The sequence below is a fragment of the Odontesthes bonariensis genome, chromosome 22, assembly GCF_027942865.1.
Source record: "Odontesthes bonariensis isolate fOdoBon6 chromosome 22, fOdoBon6.hap1, whole genome shotgun sequence".
NCBI lineage: Eukaryota > Metazoa > Chordata > Actinopteri > Atheriniformes > Atherinopsidae > Odontesthes > Odontesthes bonariensis.
This window is the reverse complement of record NC_134527.1, coordinates 28,620,969-28,639,575: the sequence shown is the minus strand read 5'-3', so window position 1 is coordinate 28,639,575 and position 18,607 is coordinate 28,620,969. Positions and strand designations below refer to the sequence as shown.

Here is an 18,607-nt window from a genome sequence, read left to right as displayed (position 1 = left end):
CCAGAAAGTATCATCATTACACTGAATTTCCATGAAGCTGTTATTTAATCTAAAAATAGAAAAGTTCAAATGAAAGCCCATCTGAATATGATGAAAGAGTATGGGCTGAACCTCTACAGCAGGTAATTAAAATCCAAACAAACCAAAGTATTGCTGTGAAGTCTTACCTGAGGTGTTCAGACGGATGTGGTGTTGTTCTTTTGTTCTTCCAGGATGAGAGCTGCTACGGTGTGACAGAGTGTAACGCAGCAGCAGCGACTCAGCATCCATCCAGCAGTAGCCTCTCCGCCACTCTCCTCCTCACTGACAGCCTCCTCAGCACACACACTGTAGTAAAAGCATCACTCCGCCCCCCTTCCATCCATCCCCTCATCCCTCCATCCCTTCCTCCCTCTCATTTCACTAAACCTGTCCGCTTTCATCATGTCAGCACGAGACGAAATGGTGATGCCGCAACTGTTGACAAAGTGAATTAAAGAGGATCCAAAAACAATTTGCTGCTTAATTATAAATCCCTGCACAATACTGAGCTACTTTACTCAGATATTTCTGCCATAAGACATAGGTACATTTGCCATCATCAGTGTATGTGTATAAATAAACATATGTTTGTTACTATTTTTGGAAATTACCAAAATAAACTAAAGGGGAAAGAGTGGAACTTAAACGCTAAAAGTCTTGAGAAGAGTAGCCACATGCAGAGCAAACACTGCTGACTTTCTTACTGTATTTGTAACAGTTTATGTGGTATTTTGTTCCTCTTAGCATCCTTTGTGTAAAATCTGATCATTTCTGTGGAGATTTGTTGGCTCTGGGACGCTTTGTCCGATAGGTAGGTTGTCAAGTGCAGCGCTCTGTACAAATGGGTTAGATATCTACAGTATGAATATAAGTGCATTGTAAGTTCTGGAACTGCTTCTAGTGGGTTAGCCGTCCATTTTCAGTGTTAAGGTCCAAATAATTTTGAAATCCATTACTTACAATAGCAAGCTAACCAGCCTCTTTGCTAAAGACACTTCTGGTTCCTTTGCAGTGAGCTGTGAGTGAGCTGCCTGCAGCGAGCCAAATGTATATCTGACCAGTACATATTGTGTTCCCATTCAAGTACATAATTTCATATTATAAACTAGTTATATAAGTTTTTGCTTTGGGCCAATTAATGAGAGACATGCCAGAGATAATAAAGAAAGACTTTCTGCACAACACAGAGTTAAGAGTTGAAATGTTGCTTTGAGCAGCCAGCCTGAAGCGTAGCTGAGCTGGTTACATATTCAGATGTGGAGATTTTTCATTGTTTTCCTTGATCTGTGTGTATATGGCACATGTGTTTTTTGGGATGTAGCTAAATACTGAACAGTGACTTTCTCCTTGTGTTTTCTGCATGCAGGCAAGGTCAGATCCAGGTGCCATGGTCATGAAAATGGTCTACGGTCTAAGTTGTTGCTTGATTATAGCGTAATTCCTTGTCAGTCAGTAACAATGAAAGCCTAAAACACTAAGATATGACACACATTTGCATTTGCTCCCACGACCACGAGAGGTTACATATTCTTTAAAAGCAATTTTAATCATAAGTTGTATCGGCCTGCAAGAACAAAAGGACCCATTGGCATTAAGGTTCACAAACGTCTCTACAATGCTGGTGTTTCCCATTAGAATTTCATATCTTTTTGAACAAAAGTGTAAAAATGACACTTTTGAAGGTTGTTCAACCTAAAAGATTATTCTCTTAAACAAACATTACGAAGGTGTTACGCTTTCAACATCTATGTTACATAAACTGCTGGAGTTTAGGTTTAAGCAACAGTTTATTCACTTTAGAATCATATCATGACCCCGCAGATTTACGTTGTGACCTTTGGAGGGGTCCAAACCTCCAGGTTTTTAACCACAGAACTAAACTAGATGAATGTATGTGAAGAAGTTAGAAGTGGCATTGAGTAGCAAGTATTAACAATCGAATAATATAACATATAAAACATATCTTTTCTGCATAATGAGTACTTTAACTTTAATTTCTTTGTATGAGGCTGATAATAGTTGTATTTATGTCATCTCTTTTCTCTTGAACCTCCCTCTATGATAGCGTGCACTACAAAAAGCTTGCATTCAGCTCCCATATGGGAATACTTCTTAAGAGATCTATTTTAGGTGCTTTTATTTTCCTCAAGCAAAACACCTGCACTTATTATGTGCAATACAATACAAATCCAATAATATCCAATGCACTGTACAATTAGAGGCCATAATGATTACATAATTCTATTATTCAGCAAACATAGCCAAACGATAACCTTAAGGCATTTTCAAAAGCGGTCACTGGAGCAACGAAGCCAAACACAACACATGTGGGGCCGGTAGCCTGAAATGTGAGTAGGCATCAGTTTCAGCATCTGTGGAGCCCCTTTGATTTTCTGAATTGTGGTTAATGCTTCCCAGAGGTGCACTTTCTGTCTGAAGGTTCTGAAGGTTCAGCTAAATTTACACAGCTGACAGCCATGCAGAGTGTGCTGCAGCAGCAGCAGCAGCAGCCAGCCTGATGTTGCCCTCTTGTGGTTCCTGGAATTTGTAAGACTTCAAGAAAAAAAGAGCTTTTGGTTTTCAGGTTCCCAGAATGCATACAAAATGCTGACACCCTCTCTGTTTAAGGAATACATTTTATTTAATCTATTGATTTCTTTGTGCCTTACCTGTTTTAACCTGCTCCTTTGTTGGTTTTAATCTGTTTAATCTGAGCAGTTTCTATTAACCCTGTAATGCTACTGTTGGGATGTTCCTACATAAAAAAGTTACATCTAAAAAAATCTTAAATCTGCGAATGTGACAATTCAATTCAATTAAATTCGATTCAATTCAATTCAATTTATTTATATAGCGCCAAATTACAACAAATGTCATCTCAAGGCATTTAAATAATATAGTCCAATTCAAGCCAATTGGAGTTCAATTCATCCATCCATCCATTTTCTATACCGCTGAATCCGTCGGTCGGGTCGCGGGGGGGCTGGAGCCTATCCCAGCAGTCAATGGGCGAGAGGCGGGGTACACCCTGGACAGGCCGCCAGTCCATTACAGGGCCACACAGAGACAAACGAGACAAACAACCATGCACACTCACACTCACTCCTAAGGACAATTTAGAGATGCCAATGAACCTAACATGCATGTTTTTGGACAGTGGGAGGAAGCCGGAGAACCTGGAGAGAACCCACGCATACACGGGGAGAACATGCAAACTCCACACAGGAAGGCCCCAGCCGGGAGTTGAACCTGGAACCTTCTTGCGTGAGGTGACGGTGCTAACCACCACACCACCGTGCAGCCCCAAATCATTCATCCATCCATCCATCCATTATCTATACCGCTGAATCCGTCGATCGGGTCGCGGGTGGGCTGGAGCCTATCCCAGCAGTCAATGGGCGAGAGGCGGGGTACACCCTGGACAGGCCGCCAGTCCATCGCAGGGCCACATAGAGACATACGAGACAAACAACCATGCACGCTCACACTCACTCCTAAGGACAATTTAGAGATGCCAATCAACCTAACATGCATGTTTTTGGACAGTGGGAGGAAGCCGGAGAACCTGGAGAGAACCCACGCATACACGGGGAGAACATGCAAACTCCACACAGGAAGGCCCCAGCCGGGAGTTGAACCTGGAACCTTCTTGCGTGAGGTGACGGTGCTAACCACCACACCACCGTGCAGCCCCAAATCATTCAAATAGAGCCAATTCAAAAACAATTTCCTAGCTAAGGAAACCAACAGATTGCACCGAAACTTGTCTTCAGTCCAATCTCCCGTCCTGAGCGTGCCTGAGGCGACTGTGGAAAGGAACGACTCCCTTTGAACAGGAAGAAACCTCTGGCAGAACCAGAACCAGGAAGGGTGGCCATCCGCCTCGACCAGCTGGGGTTTTTGAAGACAGAAAAGAGGGGACAACAAACACTGTAACACCATTCAAAGGATACCTGTTGGAACAGGGAAACAGGAGTTAATGACCACAATAATGTCACATGTACATAATGTCATTTGAGAAATTAAACAGGGGAAAAAGAGAGTAAATTGAGGAAAGGTGTGATAGATGAGCTCCCCCAGCAGTCTGGGCCTATAGCAGCTTAACTATGGGATGTTTCAGGATCACCTGAGCCATCCCTAACTATAAGCTTTATCAAAAAGGAAAGTTTTAAGCCTGGTCTTAAATGTGGAAAGGGTGTCTGTTTCCACTGTCCGGTACAGGTCAGTTCAGAGCGGTCCGTTTATTTCAGTGTTTCCACTACCACGAAAGCGTACCGGTCCCATGGTACCCGTTACCATTTTTGTAACCCTTACTGCTTGGGGTACCTAGCACACAGGACCGGTTCCCTTGGGGAGGAGCCTTGAGTGCTGAGGAGGTGCAGGCTCTGCTCTCCGGAAAAAGTTTTCCAGGTGATTGCCGCAAAAATCGGCACGCACTCCGCCCACCCCTGATAAATTTAAATTTCAATAATCTTGCATTTTAGTTTTTTTATGTTTTATGACTAAGTTTTGCTTTTTAGATGTTTTAGGATACTTACAGTATTCATTTAACTTGTATTTGTCAGGATCTGGGTTTTTAGTTTTTTTTGTGACTTAGTTATTGGTGTTATTTTAATTCAGTACTTTGTCTTCTTTATTGGATCAGTCTTTGTTTAATTTTAGTTCTGTTTCTCTTGGTATTCAGTTGTTTAATTTATCCTTGTGTATTCTTTGTGTTAGTGTGCTCTCCCTCGCCCCCTGTGTTCTGCCATCTCTCTCTCTCTCTCCTCAGTCTGTCTCCTGTCCTCTGCTCTTATTCACTCACCTGCAACCCGTTACAATCACCCACCTGTTCCTACTCCAGTAATCACCTCTCCAATATATATGTCTGTCTTGTTCCACCACTCCTCGCTGGATCCTCGTCTATACCTTGGTTTTGTCTTGTCTCGTTCACCGATCTCCGATCTCCGATCTCCGATCTCCGATCTGGTTCCACGATCTGTAATCTTAGTCTGCGTTCCTTGCTTCTATGGTCACACTCCTTTCCCTGGTCCCTGGTTTTTCCCTGTCAAGTATTTAAGTCTGTTTTGTTATTTTCTTAGTTTCATGTTCAGTTTAGTAGGGATGGCAGGTGAAGCCTCATGAAGCTTCCACAGAGTTCATCTGATTGTGCCAGAAAATTAACCAAAGTTTCGGAGCGGCGTCTGGCTGCAGACCTGCACTCTCAGGACCCATGACCTGCACTGTTAGGACCCTTCGTTGCAGACATGCACTGTGACGTAACCTGCACTGTGAGGACCGGAAGCGGCAAGCGAGGAGCACGTATTTTTCGTTCCCCATTTGAACTGTGGAGACGACGAGGTGAGTAAAAGTCGAGTGAAATATATATAATTTTGTTTTACTTATTACGACATTATTTGTCTCTTACAGATGCATATTTCAATAACAACCGCCGGCACTACGCCCAAAATCGAACGCTGCACGTCATGTTGCAAACTGTTTCACTGCCCTCTGTGCCTACAATTTAAACCAGCAAAATTGTCCAAGCTGCAGAGCCACTTAGAGGCACATACAAAAGGTGGCATTTTATTTAAAGGTAAGCATAATGTATTTGTTTGTTTGTACTCATAAGTATTAGCCAACGCTACTAACTTCTGGCAGGTTGTGGTTTGGTTTGTAAAAGGAAAATGAAGGGAATGTAGGTTGCAGTGAAGAACATCTGACACCTCACTTTCTGTCTTTTAGAAACCTATCCCAGTCAGTCACTAAATCCTGGCAACTGGACTACAAATTCAGGGAAGAGTATAAAGTATGTATAATGCATGTATTCATATTAATAGTTGAGTACTTTAATACTGTGAAATAATAATTACATAACTGACTTCTTTCTGATATCAAGGGTTTTCCACAACAACCATATGGGATTGACTGTGGCATCTTCATGCTGATGGTGGTAGACATCATTTGTTATATATTAATTATTTGTGTAATTCTGTGTGCATTAAAGATTTCAGCATTAAATTAAAATGATTGTGCTTTATTCCTAGAATGCCCTTTACACCACACTGGATGCTCCCTATGACTTTTCTGTTTTGTTGATTCATGCAATCAAAGTAAGCTCAACATTACAACAACAAAACATTTATTATGACATAGTGTAAGGGTAAGGATGGCCATGCCACTTTTACATCAGTGGTGGTGTATCATCCTCATGGAAAATTTTGACCTTGGAAGGTGAGACGGCAAAGATTTTGTTATTTGACTTGAAGTTGACGAGACGTTTTTATTTATATTTAATCATTTTTTGAGCTATGGAAAGCTGTTGGCCCACTGGACAGCTGGATCAAAAGCCCTTCTGCGAGGTGAGGTGCCACCAGTGTTTAGGCTGAAAAGGACGATTGGTGACATTACTGAGGTCAGATTTATTTATTTTTTTTTAGTTCTGTCTGAATTTTTCTTTTGTTTCTGGTCAGAAACAATATTTTTTTTTTGTACTGAAATTGTGGGGTCACTTTAAAGAATATGCCATTCACAAGATAAGGTCAGACCTGCTGTCTGCCATTTATAAATAAAGTGTCTAGATAATGTATGATTGGATTTGACATTTGTTGAGCTCTCCAATGATTCTAGGTAGACCTATTAGAGGAGGGCAATGATGGGATCTTCACTTTTTTTTTTTTTTTTTTTTTAAATAGCTTGTGTTTTTAATATTAAAACTTATCATTTTGCTTGTCTATATTTTCAGGAAGAAGAGCAGCAGGCAGAGGTCGCCAAGAGAGCCAGACTTGCTGATGTGCAGTGGTGTAGTCTACGTTGAACGCAGGTATACGGCGTATACCCACCTCTTTTTTTGGGGGATTTCCGTATACCCACCTAAAATGCTCAGTATACCCACCTAAAATTCGTTTTTCAATATTTAGAATAGCACAGCCACGTTTCATCAACTACCACTTTTCATGGATGCCTTGTTATAATTTAACAATACAACGACAACACTTCAGAATTGCATTCATTCGGAAATTGCGGCAGTCAGTCAATCTCCAACCAATCAGACGCGTTTTTTATGTCAGCCAAAACAAAAATCTATCATGGGGTGCGTACGTAGGTGCTTAGTGGCTAAGGAAAGGACTTTGTAAAGTCGAGGCTTCTACGAAAAGTCATTGTACATCTGGAATGGGCTGATACGATATGTTCTCCATGTTCTCACCATTCTGATCGGATTATGGAATTATCATCTCTCAACCCGAGAGTTTGCATTTCCAGGGCACACTTTTCCATGGCTGTTGACAGGTATGGTAGTGATTTATTAACACGTTGTCTAACTTTCGTGAACATATTGTAATGGCTTCACGGAGGCTCTGAGACGCGATAGCCGAACGGCTCTTTATTAAGTTATTACAAGCAGTACAATCGCAGAACACGGGTGACTCTCAGTCCTGCTCCGCGACCAGCCCCAGGAGAACACCAAGGCCCAATCCCAATTCACCCCTTGGCCCTACCCCTTACCCCTTCCCCTCCGTTTTGCGCGTTCACGTGTAGGGGTAGTGTTGTCCCAATACTCTTCCAAAGCCCTTCCCCTTAGCCCTACCCCTCCGTTGTAGCCCTTGAAACGGAGGGGTTCGGCCAGGCAGACTCCGTTTGAAGGGGATGATATATTTCCCAGAATACAACGCGACTACCGGGAGATCGTGAGTCTTTTTAAAAATGGCAGAAGCAAAGAGAGCACCACACAAATGTAAGTTCTTCTATTTTTTTTTGCCATAATTTAACTGTTTTAATCGTTTTAAGTTGTGATAACTGGTGTATTGTGTGAGTTTAACATGGTGGCAATGTGTAGTTATTTTCTGTTATAAACGCACATGGGAAAAGTCACTATTTTACATGGAGTAATCGGTCAATGCATGTGAAGGTGCTGGGAAAGAGTTGTTGTTTTAAATTGTAACGCGAGTATTTACAAGCAATGTAGTTGGTTAACCATAGATACGTTCCTTTTGAGTGACATGAGCGTCATTTCGCTACCTATTATCACAAGTATTCATATACGTGACTGATTCACAGGGACTCAAGCACAAAGAGCCTGATCAGGTTTAGCGCCGAAAACGAAGATCTGTTTCTAAAGTCATCCCCATCCCCAAAAAGAAGTAGGAAGTCCAATCCCATAATGGATTACCTGATACAGGAGAGCCTGAAGGAGCAGAAGCGCCACGAGCAGAAAACGGAGCGCTTTTTAGCTCGGTTTGAGCGCATGATAGACAAACTTTACGGTGAGTTGATGCGCCATGCACCTATTGTACACACAGCCACCACTACCGCATTCTGAAACACCTTTTTTAAATTTTTTACAATGGATGAAAGTGCATGCTATAATGTCGTGTCTTGTTCCCCCAGAACATCACTGAGCCCATGCAGCACCTCCGATGCGCCCTCCGCTGTTCCTGCTCCGGTCATCTCGTTCTTGATGATTGCACTGTTGCCCGTTTGTATTCATACTGTTTATATTCATACTGTTTATTGTCCATATTTGCAGCAGACACTTTACAGCAGACACTTTAAGCTGTTATTTCTGAAAATAAGCTGCCTTACCAGTCTGTAATGTGAGCCTAATAAAAGAAATTAAGGACAAAAGGTTTGTGAGCATGATTATCACATCAACATCATATGAACGACTGGAACGGATATTGGTATGAAGAGATTTATTATACAAGGGATAACAAAAAAATTGGGGTACGTGTTGTGGTCCAATGGGCAATAATTTGTAGGACGACCCGTCTGCTGGAAAGAAAAACATGGAAAGATCAGGCTTTCATCCTCCCAAACCAACACATTGATAGCACACACAATGCAGTGCATTTATTTATGTCATCAAATCTGAACCTGGTACAAAGAAAACCGCTTCAAAAACGCATGAGCTGCATGTTTATCCCAAACGGAACGAGGCGAGTAACAAAGGCTAAACGTTAGCTTATGCTTTCAGCTAGGTTAGCCAGGTTAGGATACTACTCCAGTCAATGAATCAGCAAATCCAACGAGACAAGCAAATTGTTTCTATATTACACGATATCACAAATGTACAGTTAGAAGCACTTTCAAACACAAACACACAATCATTTTCACACGCCGGCTCTGGAAGCTACCAGCTGCTCACTCACACGCGTTATTTGTATTAATTTATAATTCTACATACCATAACAAGATCCAGCAATGCTCCCAGATGTCGAAGACGCCTTCGCCTGATGGCACTCCGTCGATTTGACGCAGATATTTGTAAAAATATCCGAATAGCCCAGGAGAGCGCGAACACCACAGCACCGGTCATGTTTGTTTACTTCTGGCTAAAGCTGTCGCTTTTGGTTACGTAACAACTGACGGCGCGAACTTATTACGTTCGTGAGTGTGAAGTGCTGTCCCAATTCGAAGGGGTGACATTCTTAGCCCTTCGCCTACCCCTCCGTTTGAAGGGGCGAGGGGTAGGGGCGAGGGGTAGGCGAAGGGCCCACTCCTCTCCCCCAATCACCAGCCCACACCTGAGTGACATGACCTGCGGTCCAGTGATTGACAGGGAGAGGAGGAAACAAGCCAGTCCGTGTGCTTTTACCTTAAAGCTGCAGTCGGCAAGTTTTCAAAATTGCGAGTCTAAAGTCGGAAAATTCGAACTGACACAACTTTCAGGTCCCTCCCCCAACCTCTAACAAGCTCCGAATCGCCCCCCAAACCCCTCCCCCTCTGTGGACGTGGTTGTGCACGTGAGTTCACACCAGTGTGAGCGCACACAAGCTGGGGCAGACTCACGCTCAGCAGCGTGTGCACAAGCTGTGATTGACAGGTAGGATTCCTCCACCCTAACTTGATTGGTTAAAAACAGCCGGGAGCGCTCGGTTTTTGTAAGCATGATTACAGGCTTCAGAGGGAGCTACAGATTTCGTTATTTTTCCTAAACAGACTATTTTACGGTGGCCGACAGGTGCAAACGCGCTGCAAACGGCGAAACAAATCCAACAATAAAATGCTGCAAGAGAAAAATGCGGCAATCGCAAAAACGACCGGAGCACACGCGCTGCAAATATCAAAACACATGCAAAACATAAACGCTGCAAACATCAAAACACATGCAAGAAAAAAACGCACTGCAAACATCAAAACACATGCAAGAAAAAAACGCGCTGCAAACTCCAAAACACATGCAAGAAAAAAACGCACTGCAAACACCAAAACACATGCAAGACAGAAACGAAAGAGAGGAAAGTCAAAAGGTACGTTGTCATTTATGTCTTTTTTAAACACTTGGCCGTAATCTTTTACCTTATAATAGCGACATAACTCCGCTGCTCTTCTATAATAAAGTAAAAGATTACGGCCAAGTGTTTAAAAAAGACATAAATGACAACTACCTTTTGACTTTCTTCTATTTCGTTCATATGGTCGATCTCCCATAGTCGATCCCCTATCCCACAGGTCGAGACCGCCTACTGGCCTGGCGAACTTCCGTTGTGTTTTGAAGTTTGCAGCGTTTCTGTCTTGCATGTGTTTTGATGTTTGCAGCGTTTTTTTCTTGCATGTGTTTTGAAGTTTGCAGCGTTTCTGTCTTGCATGTGTTTTGATGTTTGCAGCGTTTTTTTCTTGCATGTGTTTTGATGTTTGCAGCGTTTCTGTCTTGCATGTGTTTTGATGTTTGCAGCGTTTCTGTCTTGCATGTGTTTTGGGGTTTACAGCGCGTGTGCTCTGGTCGTTTTTGTTATTGCCGCATTTTTCTGTTGCAGCATTTTATTGTTGGATTTGTTTCGCCGTTTGCAGCGCGAGAATCCCATGACAGTTCAAGCTAATATTACTAAAAAAAAGTTGCCGACTGCCGCTTTAATTCTGGGTCGTTACAATATATTATTATTATTATGATGATGATCATTATTATTTGAAAAGCCTCAATGCGTGATGAAAACATGCCAGTGAATTTCGCTAGGTAGCCGACCGCGAGCTGCCAGGTTAAACAAAGCAGCAGCGTTCCAGGTTTTTTTGTTGGGGACGACGAGGATCATGGCCAGCCAGGCGCAAGGGACAGCAAGACCTTAGGAACTTTTTTAATAAGGTTGCCCGACCTGACGTTTCCGAAAGTAAGTTAAGTTGAGTCAAAAACATAATTCACGCTTTTTATGAGACTAGTATTGCTACCAAGACTAGTATTGCTACCAAGTTACCCTTAGGTTGTTTAATTTGTGGACATAACACGGCAATAACACAGGCTAGTCATGCTGTAGTCTAGCTTTCGTTCTTCTCTCAATACTAGCAAGCTAGCTACTCTGATCCACGTTTGCTTACTTAGTTTAAAATTCTAGACGTTTGTTTATCTGGGATTCTTCTTTGGGAAAAACTCCTAATCGCCATACCTGTCTGTATATGGTCTACATGATGATATGTACAGTGGCTGTCTGGATTAAGTAATTTATCTATCATAAACTAAACTTTATTTACTAGCCAGAACCATGCTATCTCCATGGTATGCATGGATGGGGAGATGTATCTGTACTTAGGCAATGGTAATTACATTATCTACTACACTGTTACTGCGATATAATGTCAGATGCAAAAACCTTTAGTGCATGTGATGAGTTTACAAAACAGGCTATATTTCTATAGGCCTACATTTAAAAATCAGTTCATTTTGTTTGGGCTTGACTTGCTGTAGGCCTACTTGATAGTAACATTTTTGATTGTCATAGATGAAAATGCTTAAAAATGAAACTTTACATTGGCCTATTTTTTGTCATAGTTTTTAGAGGGCTTTTCATCTTAACTGTGTTATGTCATAGTATTGTAGTACTATGGTACTTATTACTTTTCAATGACTATTACAGCGCGCCACTGGAGGTACGGCGTGCATTAAGGGGCTACTATTGGTTCCGAGGGGTCCCGAGTCCCGACCCCTAGTTTGGTACCACGGGCCTATGACTGGCCAACTATACAGTATACCCACCTCAAAAAGGTAGACTACACCACTGCTGATGTGGACACACCAGTGGAAGGCGTAAGCTTTTGCACAGTATCTATTGGTCAGATACTGTTGGTGTGGCAGCTATAGTACAGACATCTTTCTTTTCCATAGGACTCGGTTGAAGATCGCATTCTTCAAAATTGCAGACATGCAGCAGAGTGGGCTGAGGCCAACAAACCACTGTTGTCTGCCAGAGTGGACCTGCCTGACGTTCTGGGCATGGGGGGAAGAGGAACAGGCAGAGGCTGCTCTACAGTATGGGAGGTTGTGGAACGAAGAACTGGACGAGGATGAAAGAAGCGATCCTGGAGCCTTTCAAAATGATATTTCACAATATTAACGACATGTTGATATTTTGTGAACAGGTAGTCGACAAAAACAAAGATTTTTTTATTTTTTTGTCATATTGTGAATGTTTGACTAAAACACTACAGAACATTTGATCATGTTGTGACTTGGTGTGTTTTTTATGTTTTCTCATTGATCCCTTAATAATTTGACTAAGATTATACTGTAGATATCAAGAGTTAGGGTACTATTTAGTGGTACTAAGGTGTTCCAGCAGCACAAGAACATAATTGGCATAGACATAGAACCAAACATGAAATTTATGGTGGTTAAGGATAAAAATACAGAATAATACAACAGAAAAACTAATTGAAACAAATATATATAAAGAGCAGTGCGATAAAGTCGAAATGATAATGAAATAGCAGTGACTTACTCTATAGTACACAATAAAATGTACAGTATAGGCCTATGGCATCTTGTGAGATGTTGGCTTATAAATATGAGCCTAACAGAAAATGTGTGCACTGACCAAACAAAAGTATACAATAGACCGGGAATTGATAGATTTTGTTGTACTGTTAACTAATTAATTCATTTGTGAGGAAAACGATTAAACCGGAAGTTCATTTGCGATTTTATTTTTAAATGTACGCCGTGCATTTCCGGGCCTGACAGTGGAGGTCTGCAGCCAGGACCTCTTGGAAAAATATAGCGTTTAAAAATACGTGCTTCCGATACACACGCTTTTATTTTGAAAGGCTTCGAATCAACTTCCGGTCCTCACAGTGCAGGTGACAGTCTGCAACAGGGTCCTGACAGTGCAGGTCTGCTGCCAGACTCTCTTGAAGTTTCGACGCTTTGAAACCACACAGAACAGCGACATCTGATGGTGCACTGCAAGTATCATCTGCTTTAATCAGCCTCGTTGTCCTTGTTATACTTTATGTACAAAATAAAAAGCGTAAAAGAAAAAAAATTGTGATTTATATGAGAAGTGCTTGTGTTACATTTTGAATAATAAGTATAAAGTGAGAGGGGTGTGCGCTTATGGTGACATTAAATGAAATACAGCTCATTAGGTAAACATGCATGGATGCTATAGAACTACTAGCCACCGTACCTTGAAAGCTTTATCTTCCACAATGGAAAATGGTTGCGCATCCATTACAATCATATCCACCAACACAGAATCAAGCTTTTGCTTCCTTGACACTACAAAAATAAAATTCTGCATATCAAGAAAATAAACGCAGGGCAAACTTGTAAAATGCTGGAGTTGAACTCATAACCTTTGGATGCAAAAGCCACTAAGCTAATCACTGAGCTATCCGTTATGTGACTGTTTAGTCCCACCATCCACATCATGTCTAGTTAAAGACATCATCAATAGCTAAGAATAATAGTACACTTTAGTTGTTTTAAATAATTCAGAGACACTTTGCGTAATAAACACACCTTTCAGTCAGAACACAGACAGAGAGGCGTTTGGTACACGGGACACAGCTGTGTAATAATGGCCGTAAGCGCTTTGTTTGTGATATGCGCTAAATAAACAAGTCCAAAATGAATGTATTGTCCTACATAACTTAGATTCTTAAATGTGCTGCCCCCTTATTTTAAGAAGAGAACTATATTAGCATGCATACCCATAATAATAATAAAGCTTATATTTACAGTTGAAAAACAAAAACAAGCAAACATCTTGCACCACACAATATTGTACAATAGTATCACCTTATTAGGAGAAACCAAGGTGAAGTGATCCCAAGCCACAGAACGTTTCTTGCCAGAAGCCATGGAAAAGAGCAATGAATTCAATTCAATTCAGACAGGGCAACAGAACTGGTTGGGAAACGTCATTTGGGATTCATTCTCCTTTTATAGAGAATAGCGCGCCCAAGTGTTCAAACGATGAGAGACCTCTGAACCTATGGAAGCAAATCGTAATCAAAATTCAAATTCAAATGCATTATCAGAAATGCTTTTTCATTTTAAGAATGTGGCTGCATTATTTGATAAATAAAATTACTAATCAATCATCCTATTGCATTTCAATTTTCTTCTTCAAGACTGCTCATTCTTTCACTTAATTCAAATGAAAAGGACAAAGACATTTGAAATTTTATTTTCAAAATATGCCTCAGCAAATAGATACCAAAATTCAATTTGAAATGTAAAAGTTGAAAATTCAAATGCATTATCAGAAATGCTTTTTCATTTTAAGAATGTGGCTGCATTATTTGACTCATAAATAAAATTACTAATCAATCATCCTATTGCATTTCAGTTTTCTTCTTCAAGACTGCACATTCTATGCCATAATCAAAAAGAAAACAAAGCGGACATTGCTTTTTCGTTTTCGTGGTCTGCATGCAAAATACTGCCCACAATTCGATAACGAAAAAGCAATCTGAGCGGCGCAGGAGAGTGACGTCACGCCTGCTGACCGTGCTACCCATCATGTAGGCTACGGTAGGGGGCGGTATGCATATTTGCTGTACAGTTAGCTGCCCAGGTGGAGTCAAACAATATATCCGATTCTGATGCCCGTGACCGGGTTGAACGGGTCACAGAGAGCTTGGCTGCATACTCCAAGAGAGTCTGGCGTCACAGATTCAGAGGTTAGTGCAGCAAGGGCTTGCGCGCCGAGGCCGCGGCCACGACCGGCCATGACTTTCTGGCCGCAGCCATTAATGAGGCTGAGACAGACGTTGCGAACAGGAGTCGGGGGATTACCTTTCACAGGTAGGATTCAACATTATTATTGGTTGTATTTTGTCAATAGAATATTGTTGTCCTGTATTTGTGTCTGCCGGCGAAATCGTAGCCAGCAAACGTTAAACTAGGATATGTTTATGGCCGGTGTTATGCCGAGAAGTGCACCCCCTGCTGGTTGTACTTTAACTACATCATAATTTGTTTACCTAATTGAATTAACGGATGCAAATCTCAACAAGTCCAAATTTGTATATAAAATTAAAATAACCAAATTTCATAGTTTCAGGTTCATTTTTATATCATTTCATCTGGGCTATAATGAGTTGAGATTGTTAATAGAAAATGTATCCAACCGTCTTTTGTGTTGACTACAAAAGTATTAGTCACGGCCCTTACTTTTGAATATATGTCCAATAATATAAAAATAATTAGGAATAGGAATACTCTAAACTCTACAATTGTCGGATTATCATAATTGTACACGTATTATTAATTTACATGAAGAGATGTGAAAAAAAGATGCACGAATGAAACACCATTGTCAGCTCAATATTATTTTTTTTGGATAAATGTAATAATCCACACCTGAAACGGTTTACGCGCGCTCCGTGAATGGGAATGCACTTCTCGGCATAACACCTCTGTTCACTCGGCTATTAGGCCAACGGAGGCTTCATAAATCATATATTCCATAACACAGGCTTAGATTACAACTAACACAAGAATGCTACTTTTGAAATAATGCAAATATTACTGTTATAACATTGACCATCAGATTTTACACAGGTTTATTAATGACGTTTATTATGCCTGTATTATTCACATGTAATTCTTTCATCCTAACAAAAGTATTTACCTCATGTCTCATACCCACCCCTCAGATTGTCCGACTGAAAGTTGGTGTTATTCCCTCCATCTTGGGCTTACAGGTTCACCTAATAAGAGTAGGTGTATCATCATAAGGCTATTAGCATTCATAAATTGAAATATTATCAATAACAGGGCGGGGTGAAATACTTATCCCTGTGTGTGTGTGTGTGTATTTTTATATATTTCAATATTATGCTTCTTCATTTTAGCCAGAAAAGGGCAGGACTACATGTTCTTCCAGAAAAGCTGAAGAGAGCCTGTCTGTGGCCACTCAGGATGACAGCAAGGGCTCGCGCATTTTCTGGCAGGGGTGGGGGGGGGGGAATAAAGACACTATCCAGCTGTTATGATTTTTATGTAACATCTTTATCAAATCTGTAATAAAGTATTTCACAAGGCCAAAACAATGTAAGAAAATATCTTTGATTCTTGCTTTTTTGGCTTCACAGCATAACTTTGTTATGACCATAGCATCAAGGTTCAAGGTGCAATGTTTTTTAAATTGCCAATTGTGCATGAACCGCAGTCAAGACACATGCATTACTTGTTCAGGGATCTCTCCGAGTTAGTCTAGAAAAATAGAAATACTATAATAAAATATAAAGAATATAAAAAACACTGTACAAGAAGGTAGTTGTATATACACAAGTTTTAATATTTTGAATGGTATCAACCTAAAGCAAAACAAAATGAGCTAAAAGCCCTGAAAGAGGAGTGTTTTGCAGAGCTTCTGTCTCATGCTCCCTTTTATGCAGGTCAAGAGAGATCAGTTTGCCAATGTGGTGGAGCCTTATTTTCAGAAACACAGACACAAACAATGACAACAAGTTGGAATAATGGTTGTTGATGCCAAACTTTGTCTCCTCAATGTGTTCCCCAAGCTGAAAAACATCCTCCGTTCCAATCTCCTCTCGGATGATGTACGTGACTGTCGTCGTCTTTACAGCTTTGCTGAAGCTTGGCGAATCACCCACTCTGCAGCTCTCAGCACCTTCACTGTGCCACATGATGGAATCACTAGTACACCGTTGTTTTTCAGGGCTAGAAAGTGGCAGCTATCATGAAATGATGAAGGTACAGCATCTCTGACCAAGCTTGCATGGCACACACCACAGGACAGCTTTTGCAGAATCTGGCGGACTACAAACCCTGCGATGTAGTACAAAGCATTGTCCACAACATCCACCAGTATAAATATTGAGAAGTAGCTATTTAACATATTTAGAACGGTAATTTTGATATGATGTTTAAAAAAGAAATACTCAAATCATTGGGCTGAGTTTTTGAGGTTGAAGCTTCTGGGTCATCCTGAGTGGCCACAGACAGGCTCTCTTCAGCTTTTCTGGAAGAACATGTAGTCCTGCCCTTTTCTGGCTAAAATGAAGAAGCATAATATTAAAATATATAAAAATACACACACACACACAGGGATAAGTATTTCACCCCGCCCTGTTATTGATAATATTTCAATTTATGAATGCTAATAGCCTTATGATGATACACCTACTCTTATTAGGTGAACCTGTAAGCCCAAAATGGAGGGAATAACACCAACTCTCGGTCGGACAATCTGAGGGGTGGGTATGAGACATGAGGTAAATACTTTTGTTAGGATGAAAGAATTACATGTGAATAATACGGGCATAATAAACGTCATTAATAAACCTGTGTAAAATCTGATGGTCAATGTTATAACAGTAATATTTGCATTATTTCAAAAGTAGCATTCTTGTGTTAGTTGTAATCTAAGCCTGTGTTATGGAATATATGATTTATGAAGCCTCTGTTGGCCTAATAGCCGAGTGAACAGAGGTGTTATGCCGAGAAGTGCATTCCCATCCACGGAGCGCGCGTAAACCGTTTCAGGTGTGGATTATTACATTTATCCAAAAAAAATAATATTGAGCTGACAATGGTGTTTCATTCGTGCATCTTTTTTTCACATCTCTTCATGTAAATTAAAGCGGCAGTAGGCAACTTTTTTTTAGTCATATTAGCTTGAACTGTCATGGGATTCTGGAAGTAGAATATTAAATAGGCTGTTTAGGAAAAATAACGAATTCTGTAGCTCCCTCTGAAGCCTGTAATCATGCTTACAAAAACCGAGCGCTCCCGGCTGTTTTTAACCAATCAAGTTACGGTGGAGGAATCCTACCTGTCAATCACAGCTTGTGCACACGCTGCTGAGCGTGAGTCTTCCCCAGCTTGTGTGCGCTCACACTGGTGTGAACTCACGTGCACAACCTCGTCCACAGAGGGGGAGGGGTTTGGGGGGCGATTCGGAGCTTGTTAGAGGTTGGGGGAGGGACCTGAAAGTTGTATCAGTTCGAATTTTCCGACTTTAGACTCGCAATTTTGAAAACTTGCCTACTGCAGCTTTAATAATACGTGTACAATTATGATAATCCGACAATTGTACAGTTTAGAGTATTCCTATTCCTAATTATTTTTATATTATTGGACATATATTCAAAAGTAAGGGCCGTGACTAATACTTTTGTAGTCAACACGAAAGACGGTTGGATACATTTTCTATTAACAATCTCAACTCATTATAGCCCAGATGAAATGATATAAAAATGAACCTGAAACTATGAAATTTGGTTATTTTAATTTTATATACAAATTTGGACTTGTTGAGATTTGCATCCGTTAATTCAATTAGGTAAACAAATTATGATGTAGTTATATCATATCATTCCATCACAGACTCTCCTTAAAGTACGACCAGCAGGGGGTGCACTT

The 18,607-nt window shown here is 40.8% G+C and overlaps 1 protein-coding gene across 1 annotated transcript in view; it reads right to left on the bottom strand.

Annotated features, from left to right (window-relative positions):
- rph3aa (rabphilin 3A homolog (mouse), a) overlaps positions 1-234 on the bottom strand; it is a 40,009-nt gene extending 39,775 nt beyond the window's left edge. The window contains exon 1 of the mRNA XM_075455528.1: positions 168-234. The gene's annotated coding sequence lies outside the window, so the exon portion shown is untranslated. The remainder of the gene's footprint in view (positions 1-167) is intronic.
- Positions 235-18,607: the final 18,373 nt, after the last annotated feature.